The sequence below is a fragment of the Ursus maritimus genome, unplaced genomic scaffold (genome assembly GCF_017311325.1).
Source record: "Ursus maritimus isolate PB19 unplaced genomic scaffold, ASM1731132v1 scaffold_29, whole genome shotgun sequence".
Taxonomy (NCBI): Eukaryota; Metazoa; Chordata; class Mammalia; order Carnivora; family Ursidae; genus Ursus; species Ursus maritimus.
In genome coordinates, this window is record NW_024425452.1 from 116,655 (window position 1) to 130,540 (window position 13,886).

The 13,886-nt window shown below is 50.3% G+C and overlaps 1 long non-coding RNA gene across 2 annotated transcripts; it reads right to left on the reverse strand.

Moving 5' to 3' along the window:
• Positions 1-10,555: 10,555 nt before the first annotated feature.
• On the reverse strand, positions 10,556-13,616 carry LOC121105682. 2 transcript variants are annotated; one of them, XR_005838309.1, is made up of 4 exons: positions 13,392-13,616; positions 12,331-12,414; positions 12,173-12,242; positions 10,556-10,899 (listed from the first exon to the last, which is right to left on the reverse strand). It is a non-coding gene; the product is annotated as an uncharacterized LOC121105682 (long non-coding RNA). The 2 variants fall into 2 exon arrangements; XR_005838310.1 differs by lacking the exon at positions 12,331-12,414 and having other exon boundaries at positions 12,173-12,287.
• Positions 13,617-13,886: the final 270 nt, after the last annotated feature.

Genomic DNA, 13,886 nt, shown 5'->3' on the forward strand with positions numbered 1-13,886 from the left:
AGTTGATGATTAAATTAAGAGATAAGACAAAAGCCTGTCTCTAGTAGGTGGCTCAATGCGTGCTCCATTTTCACGGCTTTCAGAATTCAGCCATCGAACTGGTATTTAATCAGAAACGACCAGCTCTCTGACCAAGCACTGGGTGCGGCCGAATAGAGAATCCCATACACAGAGGAGCTGCTTCGTAAACTAAAAGGGACAGATTTTTAGAGTCTGGAGTAGAAAGAGTCTCCTTTTATCCTGCTACTCACTTCAGGGAAGAGTTCTCTCTCTCTCGCCTTCCTGCTGGCATAGGGGCTCTCGGTACTCTGACTTGTAGGCATAGCCTTGCTCCCAACTTGCTTTGTATGTTAGGGCCTCAGTTCCTTTATCTGTAAAATGGGGGAGGATTCCCCTTCAGCTCTGCTGTCCAAATATCCCACAGCCTCCCTGTAGAGGGAGACAGGAGTACACTCGGGGATTCTGTTTGACAAAGATGATTTTCCATTGCTATCAAATTTCCCCTCCCCTGTCTCTCATATGAAGATTCTGATTAGACCGGGGGGGGGGGACACTGCAGCCTCCTCTCCCCTCTTGCTCCTTTCCTACTCACACCTCTCTTCCCTGCTGTTCCCAACTGGCCCCTTTCATTCCATTCCTTAGCTCTGAGGGAATTTGCATATTAATTTGAAAATGAGATCAGTTATTAGCCATAACCTGTCATGTATCACCCAATGCATCTGGACCTGGATTAAATTCAATATTGCCACAGAATAAAGACGGTGGGGAGGGGAACTAAATAATTTAAACTCATTATTTTACTAATCCTCCCGCTTGGCTGGGCTCCCTGGAGGTAAGTTAGGAGGTAATTGAAAACAGGGAGATTCGCTGAGAAGACATTTGAGTCGAACATTGCCAAGCTGTGGAAAGCACTGGACTTGATGGGTTTTTTCCCCCTCATTTACCCACAAGGAAGGAAAGAGAATGGTCAGGTTGGACTGAGAGGGTGGGGGGAGGCCGAGGCTCCAAGACCTCCAAGAGCGCTAGAGCAGGGGATGGCCTTTTAGGACTGGAGGTACAGTTGCATGTACGGAACAGGAGAGCCTCTGCGCCCTCTGCACGGTGGGAGGGCAGGAAGAGGGAGGGAAGGCATCCTGAGTGGCTCCTGCAGACCCTTACTCACCCTGGCCCTTCCTGCCATCTTTTCGGCCTTATGCCTAAAAAAGTGTTAAATCAGAGTTCCCTTGTAGGCAGACAGGGAGCCCAGACCTGTGTTCTGTTGGATCTGATCACAGTGGCTTTTTTAAAATGATGGATTTAACACCAACACTGTTACATCAGGAAATTTCACATCAAAATTCAGATTTCTGCCTCCCTTGACAAAGCGAAGGTCTGGCAGTGCTTGGTCCATAGTTACCTGAAACCAGCATGGATAGGAGCTGAGAGGAGCTGCCCACCCAGGCGGACGCGAGGTGTCCCTAGAGACCCAGGTGGTAGGCTTCTCTCTTTTGTGGTACCACCAGCTCCTCCCCACACCCATGCATCTGCATTTGCAATCCTTTGTTCCAAGGACAAAGACCATTTCCATTGCAGCGTCCAGGAAGTGGGTTGGCTGCAAGGTGGATAATCAGAGAATCCCAAAGTCATCCTCACCTGGGTATTTTAAGGGCCAGCCATACAAGAGCAAGGAAAGGGAACCCATGTTTCTGGAGCACATACCTAGCTAGGCGCTGTGCCAAGCCCAGCGGCTAGCAGGAGGCAAAAGGCAGGGTCCTTCGTGCAGGGAGTCTTGGAGGGGAGATGGGCTATGTTCATATAAAGAGAGCTAAGGGTCCCTCTGTAGCAGAGGGACTCAAAAGTAGAACGTGTTGGGTCTCCGTGCATTGGCAGAGTTCACAGACAGGATCGGCCAAACACAGCCTCCCTGTGGAAAGATGACAGCCCAGACCCAGACCCGTGTATTCCAGGAGCAGAGCCTCTGCAGGACTGGGGAGAGAGCCTGGGGTGGGTGGAAAATACAGTGGTCTGGGCTCTGGGGCAGGATCTCTCAGTGAAGTGCTTATCAAAATGCCCCTGGGCAAATTCCCGAACATTTCTGAATGCCAGTCTCCTCAACCAGAAAATGGAGCTGATGGTGCTTCTTGCCCTCTTTCCCTGAGCAGAGAGTGCCAGTGTGAGCGAGCAGATGCCTCCACTGTGGGGCATTCCGAGGCAGAGAGAGGTACGCGCAGGGCTGCTGGGAGGAAAACCCCGGGTGCCACCCGTTCCAATGGCAGCCTCCTGTAAGCTACCTAGGCCCCCCTCCCTGGAGTGTGGAACACCTGGCACCAGCCACAAGGGACCCTATCTCCTGCCACAAACCAAACACTGGGCTATTAGCTCTATTTATCGCTGCTGCGGGGATTAGCTGCTGCTTAATTAATTTCTTTCTTTTTTTTTTTTAAGATTTTATTTATTTATTTGACAGAGATAGAGACAGCCAGCGAGACAGGGAACACAAGCAGAGGGAGTGGGAGAGGAAGAAGCAGGCTCATAGTGGAAGAGCCTGATGTGGGGCTCGATCCCATAACGCCGGGATCACGCCCTGAGCCGAAGGCAGACGCTTAACCGCTGTGCCACCCAGGCGCCCCTGCTTAATTAATTTCTTAACAAAAAAAAGCTTGTGCGTGTCCCTGTACAACCAGAGAAGTGGAGGCAGACCCTGCCATCCCCCACATTCCTCCCCTCAACTGCAGGCCTGCACCATTATTACTTACAGGTCCTCTTTCAAGGCCGGCACTCTGAACCACTCAGTTAGCTACTCTGGGCCTCAGATTGTTCATCTGTAAAATGGGGAGTTAGACCATTGTTCACAAGCATTTATTTTTTTTCTCTCTGTTTCTTCCTTAAAAGGCCCCACCATTCCCATGGCCGAAATCTCAAAACAAAAACAGAGAGTGGGCAGTAGAAAACCATACTCTGGCTTTTCATCAATTAGGACCTCTAATTATGTGGGAGTCATTTCATTGTTTGTACCCGACCGAGCCTCAGCTGTACAGAGGGGGGTAGGGAGTCCCTTGATTGCTACCCAAGTGACTAAAGCAAATGAGGCTAAGTAAATCTCCAGCTCACATCTCACCATGGAGACTGGCAGGCTTGTTAGCGAAGGCGGAAAATGACCTGTGGTTGACAAGATCTCTCCTGGGTTGAGAATGAATCTTGCATTTGGGTTCTGTCCCCGCAGATCAGATCCGATGAATCACTGCCCGAGCAGACTCCCACGGGGCTTTGTACCGTCCTTATCACGGGCATTAGGCCACGTGTGTTTATGAGTCTGTCTTGCCTGCCTGCAAGGGATCGGCACCACATGGGTCTTGCTGGTGTCTCCCCAGAGCCGGTCCTCAGAAGATGACTGCGAATAAATGAATGAATGATGTGTGGTGCCCCAGACCATTCATTCACCGAGGACCGCGGCTGGGGGGCTCTGTCTGGTTTATCTTCAGCACGCTCACACTGAGCAGTGGTGTGGGGGCTCGGGCAACACCAGGTATTCTGGGCCTTCAGAGTGAGTGTTAGTTACTCCCTTGGCTATGCGTCTCACCCCCAGGCCTGCTGTTCTGCATTATAAAATCTTATCAGCACCTCACCTCAGGGTGAGGCAAGTGAGACACTTGCTAGTGTGCAATATTTTGGAGGGACACCCAATAACTCAGGAACAAAATAATATTGAAATGCAATATGTCTAAAAAAATCAAAATTCATGCAAAAAAATCCACTGTGAAAAAAAAATCCAAATTTTTAAATAAAGACAGGATCTGCCCCCGCACTTGCAAGACCCTGCCTTGCTCACCTCACCCTGAAAGGGTCTTTCTGGGGATAATACCTCAAAAATACCTTGAGCTGGGGATTTGGTTGGCTATGGCTTTGGGCCCTTGGTTTCCTGAGAAAGCATGGCCTGGGACACTGGTTTACAGTGAGAGGAGGGATTCCGGGGTGTGACATCAATGCCCTCTCCCTCACCAACCCAGTTAGGATTTGAAATCCCCAAACTAGGTGGTCGTTGAAGATGCTGTCAGCTTATGTGGAAGACAGCATTTTGAAGAGATCACATGGGAGCCATCGTGGCTTCGTGGTGGCCCGTGGTGCATGTGACACATACCTTGTGGCCCAGAGTAAAGTCCTGCCATAATTCTGCTGCCCTGAGTACCATCGGAAGGTATTTGCTCTATTTGACCGAACCCTGGGATATCGGTGCTAAGAAGGACCTTATAGATTCTCTATAGATTCTTATAGTACAGATAGTGGTCCCCACCCTAGGGGCATTTGGCAATGCCTGGAGACATTATCTGTTGCCACAATTAGGGAAGAGGATTCTATCAACGTCTAGGGGCAGAAGCCAGGAATGCTGCTAGACATCCCACAGTGCACAAGACAGCCCCCTCCACAAATAATTGTTTAGTCCAAAATGGCAGTAGTGCCAAGGTTGAAAAACCCCGAGGTAAAGAAACTAGGACAAATGGGTTCAAAGCCTCATGGCTGCTGAGTGAGGGATACCCCCTGCCCCTCTGAATCCTCACTGAAAGGCAGCCACCCCTCAATCCGTACCCTGAATCCAGAAAGCCATGTGGCGATTTCCTCTCCACACACAGGACCAACCCCTAACTCAAGCATTTATGAGAAAGGGTTTCATAGTTTCTTTAGGTCCCTATCACTTTCCCTGGCTTCCAGAAAGTCCTTCCTGAGGCCTAACCTTAATCTCTCCTGCTGCACTTTAAGAATGTTTGGTATCTCAGGAAGGGCAGCGCTGCAGACGTGTCTCTCCTGCTCCACTCCTGTCTGACCCTTCGAAATAATCCACCATAATATTGCTGATTGAGTTTCCCTGGGGCAAAGAAGAAAAATACAGCTCAGATATCATGGGAAAATGTAAGGGCAGTTCAATTTCTCTGACACCTTCTACATACTGAGATAAGCAAGCACGAAGATCCTTTCACCGCACGTAGGCAGCCCATGTTGGGTTAATTATGATGACCCAGGGGGGTTCTCAAGCTGGAGCTCACAGGCAGGAAGAGAAATCTCTCTTTGATTCAAAGTAACAAATCCTTATTGATAAAGAGCCCACTGAGAACCCATTTCTGTAGAATGGATGGAGAGGACTCACGCCCCAGAAGTCATTCAGCAAACATTTATTGCGCCCCTGCTATGTGCTGGGGCAGTGACTCGTAACGTCAATGCACCTCTGGAGGCCTTGTTAGCACACAGATCCCTGGACTCACCCCCACAGTGTCTGACTCACTGGGTCAGGGGTGAAGTCCATGAGCTGGCACTTCTAACAAGCTCCCAGGTGCTGCTGCTGCTGCCCAGGGACTGCATTTTGAGAACCCCGCCTCAGCCGCTCCAGATTCTAGGGATACAGCAGGGAACACTCGAAACAAGAAACACAACATGTAAGTGAACTGTGTAGGAGGTTGGAGGTGAGGACCCTATAAAGAAAAAAGGAAATGTAAGAGCAGAGTAAGTGGGAATCAGGGATGTGAGGGGAGGGAACGGGCAACATTGAAGTTTTAAATAGAAGAGTCCGGTCTCGTTGAAATAGTGCGGGCAAGCATCCGCTTGTGCCTGGGTCTGACCTAGTTTCAGCACCAACGGTCCCACCTTCTGGGGAGCCTCCGAGGCCCAGACAAATCGGGATCGTTGGCCGCCCTCCCTTGAGATGCTATTAGAGGAAAGACTGGCAGGAATGATGGCTTTGGGACACCTGGGTGGCTCAGTGGGTTAAGTGTCTGCCTTCAACTCAGGTCATGATCCCAGGATTCTGGGATTGAGTCCTGAATCAGGCTCCTTGCTCAGCAGGGAGCCTGCTTCTCCCTCTGTGTGCCCCTCCTCCTGCTCCTGCGTGCTCTCTCTGACAAATTAATAAAATCTTAAAAAAAAAAAAAGATGGTGTTGTCCTTGCGAACATCTGGAGAGAGTACACTTCGGGCCGAGGGAAGAGCCAGTGTGAAACCCTGAGGTGGGAGCTTGGCTATGTGTTTGAGAGCAGCAAAGAGCCTGGAATGAGTGGAAGTGGGTAGGTGAGAGAACGTGGTGGAGCACAAGGTCAGAGCGGTCACGGGAGGTCAGATCATAACGGGTCTCCCAAGAGAGGCGTAGGTATTCCAGTGGGGGTAAATGGCCTTGTCTACCTTAAGAACCGGGGGGGGGGGGGGCTGCTACAAGGTGGGGGACTGGGAGAAGCATGTCTAGAACTCCAGGTTTTGAGCAGAGGGTTCATGATCTAACTCATGTAAGGACACTCTAGCGTCTGTATGGAGAATAAACAGTTGAGAGGGACTGCTTGTCCCCCAAAGCAGAGTCCAAAACAAAGGCTCACGTGCAGGCGGCTTATTTGATATGTGATTCCACAAAGGAAGAGTGAAGGGCAAGAGAGTGAAGCTGGAGAAGAAGGAAAGCCAGAAGGAGAATGTGCTGATGAGCTGGCTTCTAGCAGGGGCCACGGGGGTTTGATTTTGACAGGAATCTGGGAGAAATACATCTCAGAAGCCTCTGCTTAGAGAATGAAAGGGAGAGGCCCCATTCTACCACCTTCCTTCCCCATTGGTCAAATGTGGCCTCACGGGCCGTATGTACCACACATTTCTGGGTCGCTCGAATGTGTGTGCTGAGTGGGCTCCTGCTGGTGTCCACGCCTCAGTGTCTGCGAAGCCCCAGCACAGGAAGCAAGAAGTATACGGCATTGATTTAGGTAGGTGCTGTGATATTGCACAGATATTGAAGCTGGTGGTCGCCTGCACAAGACTGATTGCCCGAGCAGGAGCTGGAGTGAGAAGTGGGGACAAGAGAGTGCAACATAGTACAGGTGTGTGGTACCATCCACCCCTTGCAACCCTGAAATCTTCTTGTGTTTTCCACTATGTCCCATCCACCCTAGAGCATCCTTCGTGGCGGCTGCCTACAATCTCGGCCCAAACTCACAGGAAGGGGAGTGGGCTAGCTGTGGTTCCTGTGATGGCAACGGTCCAGAGACCATCACTGGTATTCATCCTCTCCCTCCTCCAGCACACATCCTACATGTCCTTCTCCTTGACCAGCTGATCTGGGTTGCTTGACTGTTGGGCCTTATCTCAAGGTGTCCAGGCTCTGAGTTGCTTGCCATTGTCAGGCTGTGATTCCACCAGCTGTCTTTGCCGTTGCCGAGCGCGGAATTCCAAGCTCAGCGAATTCCTGAGTTCTGGATATGTTTCTCCCTGCCTGAGGTGTGTAACAGCACCCCTAGCTCCCCGGGTGGTCAGGGCCAGTTACTTCCAGCTGTACAGTATGGTAACTCCTTTCTTTGCTTATTGGTCTACTAGCAGGAGGAGCCCCAGATGACCATGTTGTAATCAGCTGGCTTCAAACTGCATCGTCCCCTGGCAGAAGTGTATTCCCTCCCTGGGAATCTGGAGGGCCCAGGGCTGTAAGAACAGGGAGCCAAAATTCTCTACGTGTTCCTGAGGCATGACGGTGAGAGGGGTTCCATTTATCAGCCATTGGATCATCTTGTACCCTAGTGGATGGTACCCCAAATCTGGAGACTATTGTCAACTTAGCCTGTCCTTCTTTTTCACCTTCACACATGCTCACATGTGTGTATGCAGGCACAAACACATGCACACACACACACACACACACACACACACAAACCTGTAGACACAGGCCATTCCCTACTCTGTCGTTCCATGTCCTACAAGATGTCCCCACTCACCCCCAATTCTTCCCATCCTCTGGCCCCCTCTCACACCATCTATCCTCCCGCTTGTGAGCAAAACCTTAAGAGCACTGAGCCATTCCTGGTGGCAGAACGACTGCTGTCTTTGCCCTCCCTGAGGATAACTTTCCACCCAACCCTAGACTAGGGCTCAATTTCTAGTCCAAGACTCTTTCTGCTTCATCGTCCTTCCACTTTCTCAGACAACTCTCTCTCTGTGCTCACACACACACACACACACACACACGCATGTGATAGCATTCTAGGATATTCCTAACCGACGCAGAAGCTAGGCCTCAGTGAAAGCACATTCATTTAAGCCATAGGTTGTGTAATAAAGAATTTGGCAGCTTTTTTCCCTAGATCCTGGGAGGGAACCTCTGAACCTTGCAATTTCCTGTATTATTCATGATGGGCCCTTGGACAACACCTGAGTTTCTGCTACAAGAGGACTCAGGATGGGGGCTGGTCATGCCTCAAAGACTGAACATGTGATTAGATGGTTGGGACGTCGAGCCTCATGGTAATAGCTCCACATCCTGGGAGGGCCAGGGCACTAGAGACTGAGATCCAGCTTGTGGCCAAGGTTTCAATCATGCCTACATAATGAAATCCCCAAAAATTCTGGACTGTGGCTTGGGTGAACTTCTCCGGTTGCTGATACACATTTGAGTGCTGTGAGGGCGATGCGTCCTGAGGACACAGAGGCTTCGCACCTGGCATCCTCCCGGACCTCATCTCTGTCTCCTCCTTTGGCTAGTCCTCATTTCTATCCTTTATAGTAAGACAGTAATTTTAAGGAAAACACTTTCCTTAGTTCTATGAGTCATTCTAGTGAATTCTCAAACTTGAGAAGGTAAGAGCTACCCCTGAATTTGTAGCCAGTTGGTCTGAAGTATGGGTGGCTCTGGGGACCCCCAAAATTGCAGCTAGTGTCTGAAGTGAGGGCAGATTCGTTGGGGACTGTGCCCTTAACTGATGAAACTTGACCTAACTCCAGAGAGTTAACATCAGAATTCTTTGCACCACAGCTGTGTGAGCTGGGGTGATGATGAACAGATTGAGAAGGGCCTAAGGATAAGGTCAGAGGGAGGAGAACAAAAATGACCCACAAAAGGCCCATTAGAATGTCTTCCCCACCCCCAGCTCTTCCTAGCACACAGAGGCCGACTTGTTATTCTGTCATCTGTGCTGTTGAAATGTTAAAATACTTTCATTTCCATTGGTAAAGAGCGCTGCCCTGGGCCTCCAGTGCCCCACCCTCCTTCTCCTCCAGGATCCAGGACCCCCTCCGCTCCTCACCGACCGCCCTAACACTCCCGAACTAGAGAGTTACCACTGCATGGCTTGCCCCACCCACCGCCCTGCGGCAGGCCACATCCACTCTGACTGGTGTCCCGTGCCCCCATTCTGTTAAATATTTTACATTTCAGCTCTGAATGCAAGGGTTCTCCATAGGGGAACCTGTCAGTACAAACCATATTTTCCAATCTTCAGCTCTGCAAGGATTTTTTTTTCAAGAAAGACTGGTCCAGATCAAGGTTTCAGGCCTAGAAGCCCAGTACCCAGGTAATAATAGGAGAAGTAACTGGAGAGTGAGAAATTCAGGCAATTTGGTTATTTGGCAGCGTGTTGACTTAGAAGCACTCTATTCATCAGATCGAATTCGGTTGTGTTTTCTTTTTCCTTTTCCTACTTTCAGCAAAATGAGTTAGCTAGCTTAGCCTGCACCTAAGATCTCAGTGTGTAGAGAAGGCACTCTAATTACTCTGTTTCCTCACTCGGATATTTTGGCCAATTCTAAGACACATAAATAAGCCTGTTATTCAGGCACAGAGGAGAGTGGGATTTATTAATTTAAATGAGTTGATTTGGAGGTCTCTGGGGAAAGAAGTCTGCATTATTCACTTGCTAGTCCCAGGATATAATTTACATTGAATTTTCCCTTTATGTTTTGGACCCCGTTGAAGCTAGGGCATAAATTTCCTCAAGTTATTATTATTATAATTCATTATTCATTGAATGTTGACTCAGTGTAACACAAGCAGTGGCAGAAAGACACTATCCTCTCAAAGGGCAGGAAAGCCACGTCCCTGACAATTCTGCAGGGAAGTGTAAGGAGCTTCTGGGATCAGAAGAGGGTGCTGACTCCCCGGCAGGAAGAGTGGAAATGAAGGCTTCCTGGTGACTTGGCCACACATTGGGCTATTTGTTGACCTTAATTCAGACAAAGAATCCAGTAGGGTGGGGAGGGGCCAAGGCAGAGGACAGGGACAGAAGCCAGGACCTGGAGTGGGGGTGGGGGGTGGGGGTGAGGCTAGCAGAGGTTTCCATTTGGGGGCCATTCACTTTGACTTGCTGGTACTGGGTTAAGAGCTAGGGTTTGGGCAGGTGGGAGTGAGTCAGGCCTAGGCATCCATTCCCCGCTAACACCCCCACCGTCCTGCACTTCTCCCCATCCTCCCTCTCCCACCCTTGCATGCTCCCTCGGGAGTAGAAGTGTATCTCTTTACTCCTCAATCATGCCAAACAATTGTGCAGCTCAGAGGCGCAGGCCCGAGTGACAGAACATTTTAAAACTAGCAACAAAAAGCAATTAAGTGCCCTTTGGTGCTGCCTATAAGTGTGATAGAAATTAGACAGGAGACAAAAATGATTTCAGAATGCCCAGATGGGCTGACGGTGACAATGCAATGACATCCCTTGCTTCCTCTGTCCCTCAAGCATTAATTGAGCATCAGTTGTATGCCAGATTGCATGCTCTATTCTTTTTTTTTTTTTTTAAGATTTTATTTATTTATTTGACAGAGATAGAGACAGCCAGCGAGAGAGGGAACACAAGCAGGGGGAGTGGGAGAGGAAGAAGCAGGCTCATAGCAGAGGAGCCTGATGTGGGGCTCGATCCCATAACGCCGGGATCACGCCCTGAGCCGAAGGCAGACGCTTAACCGCTGTGCCACCCAGGTGCCCCTGCATGCTCTATTCTCCAGGCATTCACTGTTGGGTATGGGGATAGGGGTGGGCGGGAGCGTGTTCTGCCAGGGAAGGGATCTGGGGGTGCGGGGAAGTGACGTAACCTCACGAAGCCTCAGCTGCCTCTCTGTAAAAGGGTGCTAGCCCACCTCGCAGGACAGCTGTGAGGGACATCCGTGCAGTGGTCCGCAGAGCACACAAGGCAGCTTAGCTCTTTATTTCTGTCATTAACAATAATGTACTGAAAAGCTGTGCTTTCACCCAGCGACTGCTTTGATTTGAAATTTTCGGGTAAAATACATAGACACAAACACCTCTTGTAACCATACGGTATGATGAATTCTCACAAACTGAAAACACCTATGTCATCCATACCCAGCTGGAGAAGTGGGGCATTACCAGGACTCCCAGATGGGTCCCTGTGCCCATTCAGCTGTTACTGCCCTGCCCCCAGGGAGAACAATGAACTTGACTTAAGATCGTGGATTAGTTTCGCCTGTGCTTGTACTTATTGTATAAATGGAATCGCACAGCATGTACTCTTTTGCATGTGACTTATTTCTTCAACCTTCTGTTTGGGGGGCTGTTCACCGCTTTGCAACTAACTTGCATTCGTCAGTGAATTTTGCAACTGATGGTATCTTTATGGTGCTCAGTGCCCGTGATGGCCCATCTCCGGAAACCCCACAGGATCTCGCGGGAGGCCTTCTGCACACCCTCCGCCTTCCCCTCGGCCCAGTGTCCTCCCAGTCTTCATTCTGGCTCTTTCCGTGAAGTGTAAGGATCTTTACGACTTGTCTCAAGTCCCATTTGGAATAATATATTTGGAAAAGTAACCATAATAATGGAATTACTCTTAGTTCTTCCTGGCGCAGTCCGGGGCCTCTCTCGCTGTACACGTGTCTTCGAGGGTCAGTGGTGATACCGCTGGAGCCCACTCGGTGGCTCACATGCGTGGAGCGTGAGATCGCTGTGTGCCAGCGCCCATCCCAGCCTCCTGCCCCGCTCTGACTCGGGAAATCTTCCTCACAGCATACGAAGGTCCCCGTTTTCAGTTAAAGAAACCAAGGCACGGAGAGCCTGAGTATCTTGCCCAAGGCCACCCAGGGGGAAAGCGCAAAGGCTGGGATCAGGGAAAATCTGAGCAGGTGGTTCTGGAGCCCCAGTCCCCGCCAGCAGCCAGGCTCTCAGGAGCCACAGGATCGTCACGCCTTGGAAACAGTGCTCCTGGCTTGCTCCCCTGATCCTCTTCCTCTGCTACCGAAGCACCAGGGACAAGCCTGATGTGTAGCCGCTGGCAAGCGTGCGTGTGCGAGTGTGTGCATGTGTGCGCGCGCGTGCGTGTGCGCATGTGGGTGCGTGTGTGTGTGTGTGTGTGTGTGTGTAACTGGGAAGTGAGTGAAGCCCCAGATTTTAATGCAAATGAGCGCCCTGCGTTAGGCTCCAGCAGAGCAGTCTTCTCCCGCCCTCCTCCCACCCCTCAGGCGTAATTACCAGTATCTTCCGCAGAGCCTTGGGCAGCCTGCAATGGCGTCGACAGCTTTTCGTCACAGAGAGAGGATCCCTGTGAATCAAAGGGGCCTGCTTGCAGAGGAAGAACCTTGCCTGCCTGGGGAGGACGACCAGAGCTGTTATCTGTGGAAGACACTTACCTGGATGAGCCAGATGAGAAGTTTCCATTTATTGACCTGGCCCGGGCTCTTTGGATACCTGATTTCCACACTTCGCAGCCATCCCTTAAGGCAAGAGTTACCATTTCCATTTTCCAGATGAGAAAACTGAGACTCCCGTGATATACTGTCCATTAATAGAAGCCTGGGTAATCTGGCTTGATTGGTCATGAAAAGGGACCCTTGGTGTTTGTTAAGGAGATAAATAAAGTGATTTTTTGCCACAAAATCAAAAGGCCAGGGTCTGCGGAGCAGGGGCCTGGGGGAACGTTGGTTCAACCCAAGCTGTGGCTGCAAGGGCAGAGGAAGCTTCCCCTGGACTGGAACAGGCCCCTTTCCTCCAGGAGGCGCAGGGCTCTGGGAAAGTACTGGGAGAACCCTCACAACCCTTGGCCCCTCCTCCAGAAAAGCTCCTCCTGCTCCTGCCCCAGCTCTGGTTCCTTCCTTGGGCTTTAACTCTTCTTACTACTTAATTTCTCAGTAAATTCTGTTGACAACTGGCCTGTGCTTTCTTCAAGAACAATACACACCTTGTAATTTATAAATCATTCCATCAGTAATTGCCTGCAGAACGAAGTAACCAAAGGCTGGGTGGAGAGCTCAGAGAGAAAGAAGAGTCCCGCAACATACAAGGGTGATGTTTACAGAAATAGACATGGGCCAGACCCCAAACCCCGGGGCTGTGAAGGGGCTCCCTGCTGTCAGTGAATCATTCCTGCTGTCACACGTAGAACACAGGATCACTGCTGTCATTACTGAACACCCCCCGTACGCGGCATTTGTCAATTAGTATCTGTAATGCACGTGATAAGCCTGCAAGTTGGCATCATTCTCCCCCTCTTGCACATACAGGAGCCAAGGCTCGGATGGGTTTGGGGCAGGGAAACTGAAGGGACCCCAGGGAAAAAAAAGCCCTTTTTTCCCCTTCATTTCCTTCCCAGCTTCCGTTTTTGCTAGGACCTGCACCCCCACCTCACTCTACACCTGCCTTGTAATGCCAATAGCATATGTCCTCCTTGTAAGGGAAAAAGAGGTGATGATACCTTTGGAGTCTTCCAGCACAGTAGATGATATCTAAGGAGTGACCAGGTGGGGTTGTCTTGAATGTTCTCCAAGAACATTGCCTCTAAACATCTTGATGCTGATGATGGACCAGAAGGCAAGCTGAAGACAAAGCATAAGCTGACACCCCGCAACCTCCCTGCCCACACTCCTGGGTGGGACAGTGGGACATTCTTCCAGGAAGCCCCCGACCATCTTGGTGCTAAGACCTTGCTAGAGGGAAAAACAACCTTGGTTTGATAATGGCAAGGCCTCTGGTATCCTGTGCGTCTTCTTTAACAAATGAAAGTACTTTCTCAACCTCTCTTTTTCCTCACCTCCCCCAACCCCGTACTATATAATCAGCCACCCCTCACAACCTGGGACAGCAGCTCTTTCTGCCCACGGGTCCTGTCTCCGTGCTTTAATAAACCACCATTTTGCACCAAAGATGCCTCAAGAATTCTTTCTTGGTCATCGGCTCCAGACTCCACCCC